The sequence below is a fragment of the Lepisosteus oculatus genome, chromosome 10 (assembly GCF_040954835.1).
Source record: "Lepisosteus oculatus isolate fLepOcu1 chromosome 10, fLepOcu1.hap2, whole genome shotgun sequence".
In the NCBI taxonomy this organism is placed as follows: domain Eukaryota; kingdom Metazoa; phylum Chordata; class Actinopteri; order Semionotiformes; family Lepisosteidae; genus Lepisosteus; species Lepisosteus oculatus.
Window position 1 is genome coordinate 28,797,746 of NC_090705.1, and position 15,079 is coordinate 28,812,824.

General features: G+C 40.4%; 1 long non-coding RNA gene across 1 annotated transcript; it reads right to left on the reverse strand.

Annotated features, from left to right (window-relative positions):
- Nucleotides 1-8,563: 8,563 nt before the first annotated feature.
- On the reverse strand, nucleotides 8,564-13,912 carry LOC138241634 (uncharacterized). The gene is made up of 3 exons (XR_011190895.1): nucleotides 13,345-13,912; nucleotides 12,863-12,984; nucleotides 8,564-9,002 (listed from the first exon to the last, which is right to left on the reverse strand). It is a non-coding gene; the product is annotated as an uncharacterized lncRNA (long non-coding RNA).
- Between the last annotated feature and the right edge of the window lie 1,167 nt (nucleotides 13,913-15,079).

Genomic DNA, 15,079 nt, shown 5'->3' on the forward strand with positions numbered 1-15,079 from the left:
CACTGACGTGATGTTTTTTTTGGCATACTGTTTGTGCTGACTTGTATTTAAATTATATGTTATTTAACTTTGTTGTTACTGCTGTTCTGTGTTTATGTTAGTTTTTTCCTTAATGTCTACGTATTGGCGTATACATGAAAATAAGCATTTTATTGCATATGACAAATAAACTTAATGTTGTGGTGTTACACTTTAAAAACATAAAGGTTTCAGAGAGCTTCAAAGCATTGCAAAAGATCTGTGATCTTACCTAAAGTCATGCCATCCAATGTTCAAGAGGATGTTAGGAAATACATGAAACCAAACAGATTTCTATATCAATAATAAAAAAGCCTGATTGTCTTTTGAGCTTGTGGATCAACTTACTGACCCCTAAAACAGCAGCAAACAATGGTTTACACCTGCTGCTACAGTAGGACCTTTTTCTCTGGCAAAGCTGCATATGTTGACATTGTTCACTCAATTATTTTTTTATTTGGTAGTACTTAAAAAAGGAATTTACTCTTATTTATATTTACGAAGCATTTGTAGAAATTGTGCGACACATGCTTCTCAGTATAAAAGCACTAACCCTGATGCTAGCTTTCCTTCTAAAAAACTGAAAAAAATGTTGCTGAAACAAAGGTGCACCTTTAAAGACATTGCTAACATTGTTCACATTTAAAAACACTGGGAACATCTGAAAAACTGTTTTGGAAACAATAGAAACACGATAACATTTGAGAACGCTGGGAATATTAAAAAACTTGGGAACATTCGACAGCATATGATAATGAGATTACATTGGAGTACATTTGGGAACACTGAGAACATTTGATAACAACTGAATAACAGTACCAGTGTGCATGAACGAATATTAGAGCTAACATTTGAGAAGACACAGCGGCAGCAATGATAGACAAGAAGGATTTGGATCTGACACTGGGTTGGGCCAGACAGAGACACGCAGTACATGAAGGGTTTGGAGCTCACACTGGTCTGGAGGAGAGAGAGAGACAGTGAGGCACTACTAATGGACATTAACAGTTTGGATCTGACACTGGGCTGGAAAAGAGACAGAAACAGAGGCAATACTGATGGCCATTAATGGTTTGGTTCAGGCACTGGCATGGGGGAGAGAGAGAGACTGCCAAGGCAGTACTGATGGACATGAAGGATTCACAGCTGACTCTGGGCTAGGAGACAGACACAGAGACAGTAATGGAAATTAAGGCTTTGGAGCTGATAATGGCCTGGGAAATGTTGTGTCATATAAATGACAGTCTCCTGCTGTCTGTGAAAGAAGAGTCATTTATTTCGTATGCATACGGGAGAGCAGCCTGCACCGGCCAGTCTCTCTGAAAGGTTATAAAGTTAGTCCTTTTATACAGTGTAACAAACAAAGTTTGGCATAGACAACACATAACACAATATCCTTAACAAATGTTAACAATGTTCTTGAGCTGGGTTAACAGAAAAACTATTCTATATATGGTAAGTTTTAGAACACAGCTTCAGAAAAGAGGAAATGTGGTCAACGTTTCATAAGGGGTTGTGCTCATGTTATTCTTAGTCATGCTGAAACAGCACAAATCCCATGGTACTTGCAGGGGCACAGAGGTGAACAGTTCAATTCTTTGTCGAGAAGCAAGAAAGATTAAAGAAGAGTAGTTTAACATTTCTTAATTCCCTCAGTCCCCCCCTTAGAACATATTGTGACATCACCAATCATGTTCTATAAAATGAGGTTTTCGCCTTTATGATTATATTGAACGACCATAACAGAGTTAGTTACCTTAACACCTATTGCTTTAAGACAAGTTACACAAAGAATAAGAATGACCAGCAAACCCAAACCTATAAAAATATACTGTACAAGGGATCCTACCCATGTTCCGAACACAAATTGTAACCATTTTCCTACCCCCCCAATCATCCGATAGATTGTAAGGCATGGGCATGAGGGGAACCCCCCCCCATACTGTATATCTGGGGATTGCTAAACACACCCAACAGACAACTTTTCGAGTCTCAAGCCAGCTGATAGGAGAGAGCAAAGAATGTATTGACATCATGCTCTCCTTTATCTAGACGGTGCTGTGCATGCTGTTCCAGTACAGTATATCCCCCTAGTTACACTTATTAAATAGAGCAACCCCAGGAGTCCCCACATTATTTCAGTCTTTCTCTGGAGGTGTAGCTCAGTGACAGTGAGATGTGTGAATCCAACGGTCTCTTCCAGCAACCTTAACTGCAGAATCTGTAGTCAGGAGCACCTGAAAAGGTCCTTCCCACCTAGGTTGAAGGGTCTGTGAGTGAATTTTCTTAATCCAGAGCCACTCTCCTGGGAACAGGTCATGTCCTCCTTCTGTCAGTTTTTCCCAGGCCATCCAGTACTTGGTCCCGGGCCTCTTGAATTGCTGTCGTAAGGAGCTGCACATACTGTAACAGACAATCAGTTAGTAAACTCAGAGTTCCCATGTCTGGTGATCCAGGCAGTCATTGGGCGTCCTGTGATGACTTCAAATGGACTGAGGCCCACGGCCCAGTTAGTACAATGCACAAAACAGGTGAGATTGCGTCTGCCCACGACATCCCCTCAGCATGATATCGCTTGAGAGGGTCTTTCAGTGTTCTGTTCATTCACTCAACAGTTCCACTAGACTGGGGGTGGCGAGGGCAGTGCAGATCCCACTTAATCCTCAGTAGTTTGGCAACTTCTTGACAGTAAAGTGTGTTCCCTGATCTGAATCCATCCGACAGGGCAGTCCTCATTGGGGTATAACTTCTGTTACCAGATATTTGGGAGTCACTTGAGGCCATTGTTTGTTTAACTGGAAACGCCTCGACCCATCTTGAAAAAAGGTCTTCCATAACCAGGAGACCAGTTTTCCCTTTGCAAACTGTCAAGGTGCAATAGTCAATCTGCCAGTGTAGGAATGGCCCCTCCAGTGCTGGCTCTCACCTCTGAGGCATTTTGACCTGGTCAGATGTGGTGTTTCATTGGCACGCCCCGCACCTATCCACCACATCCCGGGCATGCGCGGCACACCCCACCCCAGTCCGATGCTGCATAAAGCGCTGAGTCATCTATGTGTCCCCTGCATGTCCCATGGAATACATCTGCCTTGCGACAAATGGTGGGAGGTAGTTCCTTCAGATGCTGCCTCAAGGCCATATGGTACACTGCTGGACTATTATGAAACCCTGCGGCAGTCGCATCCAGGTATATTGATCCCCGTCAGCCACAAATGCAAACCAGTCCTGTACATCTGGGTGCAATGGCACAGACCAGAAACCATTAGCCATATCTACAACTGAGAACATATTGGTCAGGCTGCAGTAACTGGAAAATAGTAGAGGGATCTGCCACCAAGGGTGTACATTTTTCAATATATTGGTTTGCCACCTTGTAGTTGACGGTGAATCTCCAAGCCCCACTTGCCTTTTGAACTGGCCAAATTGGGCTATTACTTTTATTTAGAGTTTTCTTGATGATTCCCTGTTCCAGCAATTTCTGTACCACAGGTTGTAAGCCCTGCTCTGCCTCAGGACTAATCCTATGTGGTTTCGTATAAGGAGGCTGACTCCCTGTAAACATAACAGGTGGCATAACCAAAAGCCAACACTCATCTTGTCTTTTGACCATATAGCATGCCCTTTTATGTAATCTTTTTGCAGAGACCAAATGTTTACCTGTACAGTACTTTCTTGTACTAGCAATGAAACTCCCTGTAAATATTGCAGGGCGTCCCATCCCAATAGATCTGGAGTGTTCCCCACCCACATGGGCAATTGAAACTGTACATTGTCCCCCATACGAATAACACACGTTCTGCCCCCCTACCCCAGTAGCCTCCAAATGTTTCACAAAGTATCTGTATCTGTATCTGACATTGTTTTGCAGTTTTAGTAGATAAGATGTTTGAGCTCCAATGTCCCATAACAGCAATACAGGGACATCATTTACAATACATTGTAACATTAGTTCCCTTTTCCCTAGGCTCTGTGTCAAACTTAGGGAGATCACAAGGGGTCTGTCTAGTTTAAATTAAGCACATCTCTTAAAGCCCTTTTTTCTGCTTCTGTCATAGTTTTCAACTGAGACACCAGCCCCTTCTGTCCTTCCTTATCTGTTAGATTAAAAGCGAGGTCTCTATCTTCTCTCCTGCCATTTTTACCAGCCTCTTTTTGAGGCAATTTCTTGCAATAAAAGCACACCATTCCTGTGCCCTCAGGGCCTCCTTTGCCCTTACTTTGAGGAGCTACACTACTTCCTTCCATTTGCATAGCCCTCACTTTGGCAAAAATGCTCCGCTCTACTCTGTGGGCTTCCCTGGTGACCATTTTGAGTCATTCGTCTCCTTCGTTTATTTCAGGGTGGCATTAGAATGATGGTTTTAGCTATATCTGGCTTCAAACCTCTCAGATAAATCTGTTTTATCACTGACAAAATATCGTTATTCACTCCCCCCTTCATCTGCTAGCTCTGAATATTCTATCTATAATGTAATTAACCTTTCAGTAAATCTGAAACGTCCTCACTTTCCTTCTGTTGAGATGAGGAAACCTTTTTCCAATCTGTCCAGGGTGGGTAGTGTTCCTTCAAGAACGCCCACATGATTTCCCACCCCCCTTTATCACTATGATCCTTGCATGATGTTCTTAGCTGTCCTGCCTTTTTCTCCCCTACGTGTCTCAATATCATTGCAGCTTCTATGGGTTTGATACCGCACATAACTTTTAATTCTTAAAGAGCACTCCATGTCTGCTGCATACCAGATTTAGGGTGCAGAACCTCTTTAGCCCAACGGTCTATATCTTCAGGCTTAGGTTTATCATCTTTAATGTAAGATCTGCCCTGGGGATCTCCCGCCTTAGGCCTTTCTTCCTCTCCGACTTCTCGTTGTTGGGAACAATTTTACGCCGGGTGTGCGCGACCCATCCCAGTCCCTGTTGTACCAGGTATCATCAATCTGATCCCCCAGCAGGATAGGGCAAGTCGGGATATTTATCCCAGTCGTCTCCTCCTCCTTGTTGTATATATCAGGTCAGGATATAATTTGGGTGTTATATTTATGTCGCAGCATTTTTTTAATTCCTTATTCAGCTTTTCAACTTCTCCCTTAGCTTTTTCCTTTCCTGCAAACAGTACCTCATTTCGTTCCGCCATTGCTTTTAATATTTCTGTCAGGGACTTCTGTGTTTTATCACATTCGGTCTTTTCGATAATATTCTGTCTACATTTCAGATGTTTCCTAATATCTGCCCTGACTCAGTTTGCTTATTTTTACTCCAGTACTCATGCATTTTTCTACACTCTTGCTCTGTCCACACAACGCTAAACAAGCCATATTCTTTTTCAATTTCTCTTCGCATTCTCCTAGTTTCTTTTTCTCTGACACCCAGTCAGAAACCTCCGTTAACTTCTTGCTCCCCAGAACTTCTCTAGCTGCACCCCAGTGCTCTGGATTTGTATTCCCAGTGTTATCAGAGTCACCTACCCTGAGTGCATTTAAATAATTAAATCTTCTCAAAACCTTTCTTTTCAGAAGACTTATTTAGTGCCTGAATCTGCTTCATTTTCTAATTTCAGTAGCACTTCTAACTGCTTGTCTTTCTTATATGTATTTACTTTGTAATCTGTGGTCCTTATAACTGTTTTTACACCTTCTATATTGCTTTGAGATGCTACTTTTAAAAGTGGTATATAAAATAAAAAAAATATTAGTGTTATAGAGAAACATGATCAGATTTTCCCTGGTTCAGAAAAAAAGTTTAGTTTGTCATTCTTCTCACACCCTCTTTGCTAAATGGCTTTGCTTACTTACCTGATCAATCTAACTACAGTACCCTTTTTCAGTACTTTCTCTATCCTGCTAGATTTATAATTATTCTGAAAATCTTCTTCTTCTTGAAATGAATCATTTCTAAATACCTGTTTTCACTGTTAACATCTTGCAGCAACTCTGCGACAAAATATACACTTAGCTCAACCTGACAGTTCATCCTGCTACAAACATTGAATACAAAATCTTTAGATTTCTATATTTATGTCTTTATTTAGTGGTTTCATTAGTGACAAAGGCTAAACTTTCTTGGAAAAATGTCTTTTATGTGTTACAAAAAACGGACCTGCTTTAACAAAATATATTTACAAATCCTTTCACCTGGCAATCTACCTGAATGCCCAACTATGTGAGAAACCCTCCATGAAACCATGTTTGCAATTGATTCATATTAGGCTCTCTGACAGAATTGCTGTTTTTTTATGTGTGCTAATTTTCTGACTCTATCCCATCAAACCTTCATACTCTCCCTGCCAGAAATGCACCTGATTATTCAAGCCCCTCACTCTCAGCCAAATCTATTTCATGTTTGCATGTTCTTTTGTAACACATACCTTTCTGTGATTTGTTTTGTACATCTAAGCTTTTGCAAGTGTTGCTGCATCCCTCTTCTGCACTATGTCTAGTCATGGCTTTTTTCTGTTTGCTTCTTTCAAAGTAACACCTGCTCCATTTCTAAAGTTTTTTGCTCATGTGCATTTTTGTATTTTTACACCTCTAGCACTTTAACGTTCTAAATGTTCATTTGCCTTAATTTGTGGACTGAATTTTAGTCACTGTTTAAACGAATAAGAAATTCAGTTTGAATTATAACTGTATGTACTGTCTTCATATTTGGCCAGGGCTTTAAAATGAAGGCGCACCAAAAATTTTCATCTCTGCTTTTAAGGTACCACCCTTGTGGAAGAATTTGACCTTGAATGTTTGCCCAGCGTATGAGTCCCCCTTCCCCCCACGGACAAACTGACAAAGCAATTGAGAAGTTTTAACTATTCAGCCATTGCAATTTTTTTTTCTCCTGATGGTATCTGTAACAAATTGTCACGTTTCACATCCTTGCGAAACAGTCATGAAATTCTCATCCAATCAAGGGTTTGATGTTTTTTTTGTTTTGAAACCTTGATTTTGACATGCAGGTGTGAAGTAGAGTTAACAGCTTCAGATTTAAATGGTTATTAATAATTTCTTCCATGTCGCATTAACATTGGTTTAACAAGTGTAAAAAGAGGCGATATACAACGTGTCTCCTCTATAACTCTTCAGTTTACAGAGAAATTCTGCCAGAGCCACACAAAATTGTCCAATAACACTCTTCTTGTGTCTTATTTTATAGTTTAGCAGGATTTGCGCGATAAGCACATTGTATAATGCGGATGACATTACCCACGTCTATATCACTGTACAACACGTGTTTGAGTCGGATTGTCTGTTAATAAAAGAGAGCGTCTTCCAATACTACTTCTACTTCACTACTAAGACCAACTACTTCAGGTGGGTAGCTGGGTCAGCATGCGTACTCTGCAAAGGAGCATGTAATAGGTTTATTCCATGCTGAAAAGAGAGTAAAAAACATAACGTTTTGGCTGTGAAGCCTTCTTCGGGTGTGAGGGTCTTCAACTCACATCTGAAGAAGGCTTCACAGCCGAAACATTGTATTTTGTCTCATCTCTTTTCAGCATGGAATAAACCTATTACTTGTTCCTTTACTGTAACTACTGCATGATTTCTTTATCCGTTTCAGCATGAGGGGAATTAAATCAATCAGAATCACAGAGTGCCAGTTGTAAAAATAACCCTTCTTCCCTCCTTTAGCTTAAAGAATTTCACAAAGAAATCCTTAATCACAATACCATCACTTAATTTATCCAGATACACAAATTCACGCCAGAGCCAACAACAAGCTATTATAGTGGACTATTTTTATGTATTCACTACATAAGAAACAAACTGAAAGTAATACTCTGATTGCGCTTTGAACCGTTGGGTGCAGTGCTTTGTCCATTACCACTACAAGGACAATAAATGTTTTTAAAAAGAAACGGATGTCAAAATGTTTCTGAAATGTCCACCTGTTATATTTTAACTGCTTGGTTACATGATTCCATATTAATATAATATGATGTTAAATCACTACAACATTTATCTTTTTACAATAATGGCAAGTGGTGTTCTTACTATGTAGTCTAAAAAAGGATAAAACATTATAACTTTTTTATGAAGTACACAATGTAAGCTTAATAATGTTAGAACAAGCACATTAAAACCAGAACCCACCAAGTTACCAAGTTAAAGACTTTGATGCATAAAATATTTATGCTGAAGGTGAAAGGTTGTGTAGTTTTGTCCAACTGAGCAATCTTGCTTTTATAAAATATACCAACTTCTAATGTTTAGTGATTACCATGCTGTAATACACAGTTTAAAATTATTAAAAGTCTAAAGAGTATACAACTTAAATTCTTAATTGGAAAAAGATTGTCCCTCAGCAGTGACCAGGATTCGAAACCGGGCGTATTCCTGGCGATAGCTCAAATGTTGTACATGAGACATTAAGCTTTATTAGCTCCACCTGGTGGTTTTACAAGGTAACTCCACCAGGTGGTTATCATAACATGCTGTATGATGCTTTGTGATGCGCCATGCCTACTGTGTTTTGATGCAGCGTACTTTGCGCATTTTGAATGGCTGGCTCTGTATAGACTGTGCGTGCCCCACTTCCGCTTCATAATGGCGGTCTGTCAGAAATAAAATGTGAGTTATTTTGCTCAGCTGTCTTTCTCAGGCCAGTATCAGCTTCAAACCCTTCATGCCCATCAATACTGCATCTTTGACTCTTTCTTACACAGACCCGTGTGAGCTCCAAAACCTTCCTTACCATCAGTACACCACAGTCTGTGTCAATTCAATTCAAGAAACTTTATTGGCATGAGCGGTGAATAAATCAGTGTTGCCAAAGTATATACAATTAACATAAGATCTACAGACATTTACAATTCAGACACAACATAATAGCTTTACATACAAATATGAAGTATTTTTGAGAGAAGGGCTCACTGTTCCTCTGGCTGTGACAGGAGATCACATACTGGGCTGCCAGTTCAACCGAGCTCCATCCCCCTTCTCCCAGTAGGATCAGGAGTTGTTGTGATTCTGGCAGGTGTGGGAGTTCTGGAACTAGATGTGTAAATTTTGGGAAGAATGTTTGTCAGTCCAAGAAAACTTGTCACAACACAGTAAGGAAGTGCATCTCTGACTCTATTGTTCCCAGTGCACAGCACTGGGATAGTGCACAGCACTATCTCTGTGTTTCTTTCCCAGTCCAGTGTCAGCTTCATGTCGATCAGTATTGCCTCCGAGTCTCTCTCCCAGCCTAAACTCCAGCTGTGCTCCCATCAGTACTACCTGTGTGTGTTCTTGTCTCACTCCCAGCCCAACCAACAGAATCAACCTAAACTCATAGAAAAGCAAGAATGCCCCCAAGACACCTGCACCCCCCTCCTGGACCACTCTGGTATCAACACCCCCAAACCCATCCATACCAGCTAACAAGACTCAGGATCGGTGCAACCCTCCAACCTGGACCAACAGCAGGATGGGAAAAGAACCTGCACCACACTATGTACCCCTCATCCAGACCAGCAGGACAGCCAGACTACAGACAATACCATCATGTAACCCCCCTGTTCACTCCAACAGAAAAGCCGAACTGACCCCCACCAGCATGGCTATCCTGCAGCTCTGGTCACACCAGCAGGCCCAATGGGCTCAGAGCTGGGGGACATACAGCACCTCGTGAGCTTGATCTGCACCAAGCCCACAAGCTGAACCAATAGTTTTTTACAACACACAAGTTTGTGTTTTTTTGGCTGAAGATGAAAATGTCTAACATAGATTTGTTTTGGTTCTAGCAAACAATAATAATAGTTGTTAAAATCCTGGACCACCCCATCCCCCACTCATCTCGGTGGAAGTTGCCATGTTAAAAAAATCCTAAAAAGAGAATTAAAGTTTCACACAACAAAGCGTGACTGTGAAAGGTCAGGAGGTCTGCCTAGTGAGCACAACACTTGATGACAGTCAAAAAATCATTAAAAAAATAAAGAAAGGTTCCACAACCCAAAGCAAGGCTGTATAAGGTTAGGGGGGCTGTCTGGTATATAACACACTTGGTTGCAGCATTGTGGCTGTTGTGCTTGAAATGCTATTTAACCATGAAGAAGACCCTCTATCCCAGTGTATTGCATGTCTAATAATGCCATATTGAAAAAATAATTTAAAAAAAATAAAAGAGGTTTCACCAGCCAAAGCAAGGCTTAGAAAGGTTAGAGGACCTGCTTAGTGTGTAAAACACTTAACTTGCAGCATTGTGGGTGCTGTGGTTTAAATGCTATTGGTATGTGAACAGAATACCCCTATCCCAGTGCATTGTGCCACATTAAATAAAAGCATGAGAAAAAGAGATTCAGAATGCAAAGGTGTGTCAGTCTTCTGTGTAAAAAAAAATCGGTTTGAACATCATGGGAGCTGTTTTTAATAAGCTGCTGAGTAAAGAATATTTGAATATTCCTGCTGTCAGCAGTATTGTGAATATAGTTGACCCTTACCTGAATGAAAACAGGACATAAAGAAAGGGTAAAACAAAAATTAAACAAAGCTTTATTCCCATGCTTACAGTCTGGGTAATTGGAGACTGCGCTGTTCTCCTTCCTATGGTGATATACGGGTTTTTCGCATGAAGCCATATTGAGAAGTATGTCTCGCGTTGTGAACGTGTATACACTGTGGTCCCCCGGGTTCCAGTTGGTGCATTATTGCACATCATTGAAAACCCGGAGGTTTAAAAAATGATCATTAGCTCACTGATAGTTTGATGTAGAGGCTGTGGAAATTTCCACAAGTCGTGGTCTTTAAAATGCATTTGATTTGAAGGTGTTCTGTGTTTCCATTGCGAAGATATGGACAAAATAATATTCGAGCGTGGTCAAACAAATGTCATAAAAACAACAAAGTGAAGGATGAGAAAGCATTCACAAAGTATTTTATACACAAAACAAGTGTTCTTGCAACTCTAAGAGGTTTCATGAAAACTCTACAGGCGTGCCAAAATCGTTTTTGAACTTCAAGCTAACTTTACCCCGGTAGTATATTAAGAACCACACAGAGAGAGACGGGTTAATACAGACACGGAGTGACTGGATCCTTTAGTACGTTAACACTGCATTGAGAGGAAGAGAGAAATTAATAGAGATACATTATCTGGATGCAAAAGTTCCCAAATTCCATGGAGACAGAGAACTTAAGATCATCGACCCAGTACTACAGTATGTTAAGACTGACTTTTACAACCCATAAGGGTTAATGTCACGCCCTCGTTAGCCAGAGGGCTCTCCTTCTCTGTCCTGTCTCTTGTTTCCGGTGCTTTGCTGTCCGCCCGGTGTGTCTCTCTCTGTGGGGCTATATATTTTTGTCTCTTTCAGTTGTCTTGGCTCAGCATTGACGTTCGGATGTCTTGAGACCCGCCTAGCACCAGGTGGCCCCACATCCGCTGCCTGAGGGCATAGGTTTCTATTCGACTCCTGAACTGTTGGTGTACACACATCGTGCTTTAAACTAACTGTTTCCACGGCGCTTTCAGTGCTCCGATTTTATTTTGAAAATCAGATCCGCATGTCTTATGCTCGACTTACAAATAATTAACTCGTCTGATACAAATTATTTATTTTATTACTCACTTCTCACCTGACTTTTCTAGAATTTTAACGTCATACAACGGTCATAATTCCTCTGGTTTTTTTTTAAACGGTTCACGCAACTCCACAAAAGACAAGTTCTGCTGATCAGCCGCATCAAAATCACGAAACCAGCTTTTTTTGTTGTACTAGTGGCTTCACTAAACTTTCACTATCATTAATTTCACAGTAGTACTGTGCGGTTTGTCGAAGTGAATTCCCAGACATAAACGAGGCTGAAGTTGGCTTATTCGCGTTTTTTGTTCCACTTTAAATGGTGCTGCTTTGGTGTTATGCCACCTTTCGCCTTTAGATGGCTCTCTACAGTCATTTTAATCCTGATGGATTAGTGTATATATCCTCAGTGAAAGGGACTATCTAAATAAATAGCGACTGTCCAAATTGTATTTTTGTATGGAATATATTGCAGAAAATCGCAAACCAATTTTAAAAACTCACAATAACACAAATTTACACTGGGAAAAGGTGATTGCATTTTCTGCTCATTACTATGGCCCTGCCCTCTGATTATAAAAACATCTCAATTCTGACACCGAGGTGTGAGAAACAATGTAACAGACTCTCAAAATCCTGAAGTACAAGGAATTTACTGTACCATTTTTTAAATATGACCCTCTGAACACAACATGTGAAAAGACACATGGCATGTGAGGATTTATAGTAAACAACATAGTGCACCTGCTGATTTGCTTTGTCCCTCCTTCCCTGTTACCAAAACATCTTAATGTTCCGTCCGACACTAAGGTAAGAGACACAAAATCACTCATCATGTACACTTCACTGTTGCATTTCTGAGTTGTGACATTCTGAACATGGCATGTTTAAGTACATTGAAAATCTAGATCAGGGCAGGCTAATTGCAATTCATAGTGATTTGTCATTGTCTCACTTTTTGAATGAAAAAAAACTTTTTTCAGTGATTATGACACTTCGGCATTACATAAAATATTCTTCAATGCCATAGTGCAGTACAGTAAAATTTCCTGAAGTTCAGGATTTTGAAAGTCTGATACATTGTCTCTCACACCACAGTGTCAGGATTGTGAGACATTTTGGAAGAGGTGTTAGTGGGGCCAGCAGGGGGCACTCACCCTGCAGTCCATGTGAGTCCTAATGCCCCAGTATAGTGACGGGGACACTATACTGTAAACAAGCGCCGTCCTTCGGATGAGACGTAAAACCGAGGTCCTGACTCTCTGTGGTCAGTAAAAATCTCAGTGGGTTTCTCGAACAGAGTAGGGCTGTAACCCCGGCGTCCTGGCCAAATTTCCCATTGGTCCTTACCAATCATGGCCTCCTAATAATCCCCATCTATGGATTGGCTTCATTACTCTGCTCCCCTCTCCACTCATAGCTGGTGTGTGGTGAGCGTTCTGGTGCACTATGGCTACCGTCGCATCATCCATCTAAAAGAAAAAAAAATACAGAGAAACCATGAATAAAACACCAACAAGTTAAAAACACAATAAAGCATCTAAAACGAATTTAATAATGTTGGGAAGTGTTATTGTTTTCATTTACTTGACAATTTCTTGTGCATACCAATACAATAAACGAGATGTATGACAAAGGATGAAAAGCATGTTTTTCACTTATTTTCTTACACCTGTATTAGTGCTTATTATATTGATCTATCAATTATAGTTACAGTTAATAGCCTTTTCAGGGTACTACAAGGGAAAAAACATCAAATGCCCACATCAAAACCTGTATTGACAGAGGATTGAATATAATTTAATTTTTAATCCAAGTGTTACAGTACAAACCTGTAGTATCTTCTTGTACATCAAGACCTTTCGTGGTCCTAATCTTCACGTGGTCTGTTAATCACAGAACTTCCCGCATGAGTCCCGCGTACTAGTGCACAACTGGTAAAATATCATTTCCCATCCATATTACAATTAAAAGACACTTGTAATGTTCATTAATATAGTATTTAGAAATAATAATCTGATAATGCGTTAGCAACCCCATAATTTAACAAAATTATTATATGCACTTTTATACACAGTCTTTTATTATTTTAACTAAACATGAGTTTTTCGAGTTTAATAAGCAAGTTTAAATATTTGGCGCTCTGCACACAGTTTTCCGTGCCCTGTCCTATTGCTTTAGTTTAAATTAAAGCTCTTTGTCATATAATTATACAATAATAGTATTGTTTTGTGGGTACACCATGGTTTACAGTAACAAACAGTAACCAAGCATACCCTATAGTTACCATAGTAACGAACACTTGCAGCAAACATTTTTTGTATTCCTTTCATACGGTTCAATAAAATTAACTTTATAGATTAACTGACTGGACAATTCATTTTTTAAAATGACACCTTGAAAAAATAGAAAATACATATTTGATATTTGAAAGTCAGAATAACTTTAAGACTTAAAATTATGTCTATATTATTGCTAATTACTACAGATGTATTATTCCCAACGTTACGTTGTATGTTGTCAATATACTGTGGTTTACACTGTGGTGCTGTTTTAAATATGTATAGAAATAAATCATAATAGAAACAAATTTAAAATAACTTATTTTTTAATAAATGCAAATGAATACGCATGAAATACAGAAAGCTGAAATTAGAGCCTCTCATTTTGGTGTATATTAAGCGTGTTGCCATTAGGGTTGTGTAAACACAGCTCATTGATATTATCTTGTAACGCATACGGCCGACATTGCAGGTTGTTCGAGCCAGCTTACCAGCGCGTTGACATCACTGCCCTTCCCTGTGAATAGCAGGGACCTCAGTCGTAGGGCTGAGGGGAGATTTCCCTTTAGCTCAACTGGCTGGGTCCCTGTTGAATGTTGCCAGAGGCCTGGGTTTGAGTCCCCATCAGTGGGGGGGCCGACCTGAGGTGGCAGCGGCTAGGGTGCATACCCACGTTAACCCTAGAGTGCTACATTGGTGTCAGGAGCGGGATGGGCTAGCCCTTCACCGAGGATGGCGAATTAAGCGGGGGAGTATGTTACGCATACGGTCAACATTGCAGGTTGTTCAAGCTGTCTTACAAGCGCGGTGACGTCACTGCCCTTCCCTGTAAATAACAGGGACCGAAGCCTTTGGGCTGAAGGGAGATTTCCCTTTAGCTCAACTGGCTAGGTCCCTGTTGAGTGATGCCGGAGGCCCGGATTCGAGTCCCCAGGGGACATCCTGAGGTGGCAGTGGTGAAGGCGCATACCCAAGTGAACCCAAGAGTGCTACAATATATTAATATTGTGATATAGTAACGCCCTCATCAGTCAGTAATGGATAGCTAATCTACAGATCCAACCATTCAGAATGCACACTGGATAATGCAGCACATTTTGCCATGCTTACCACAAGTCAATGCAGAGTTTTCCCCATTTTAAAAAATATTCTGCTGTGGGACTACACTACTTTGTAAAGCCACCAGTGGAGCAGTGAATGCTTAACATGGTATGTGAAAACAATTGAGTTTTCACCAGAAAATGCCTGGTTTTGAATCATGGTCAATGCTGAGGGGCAATCTTTT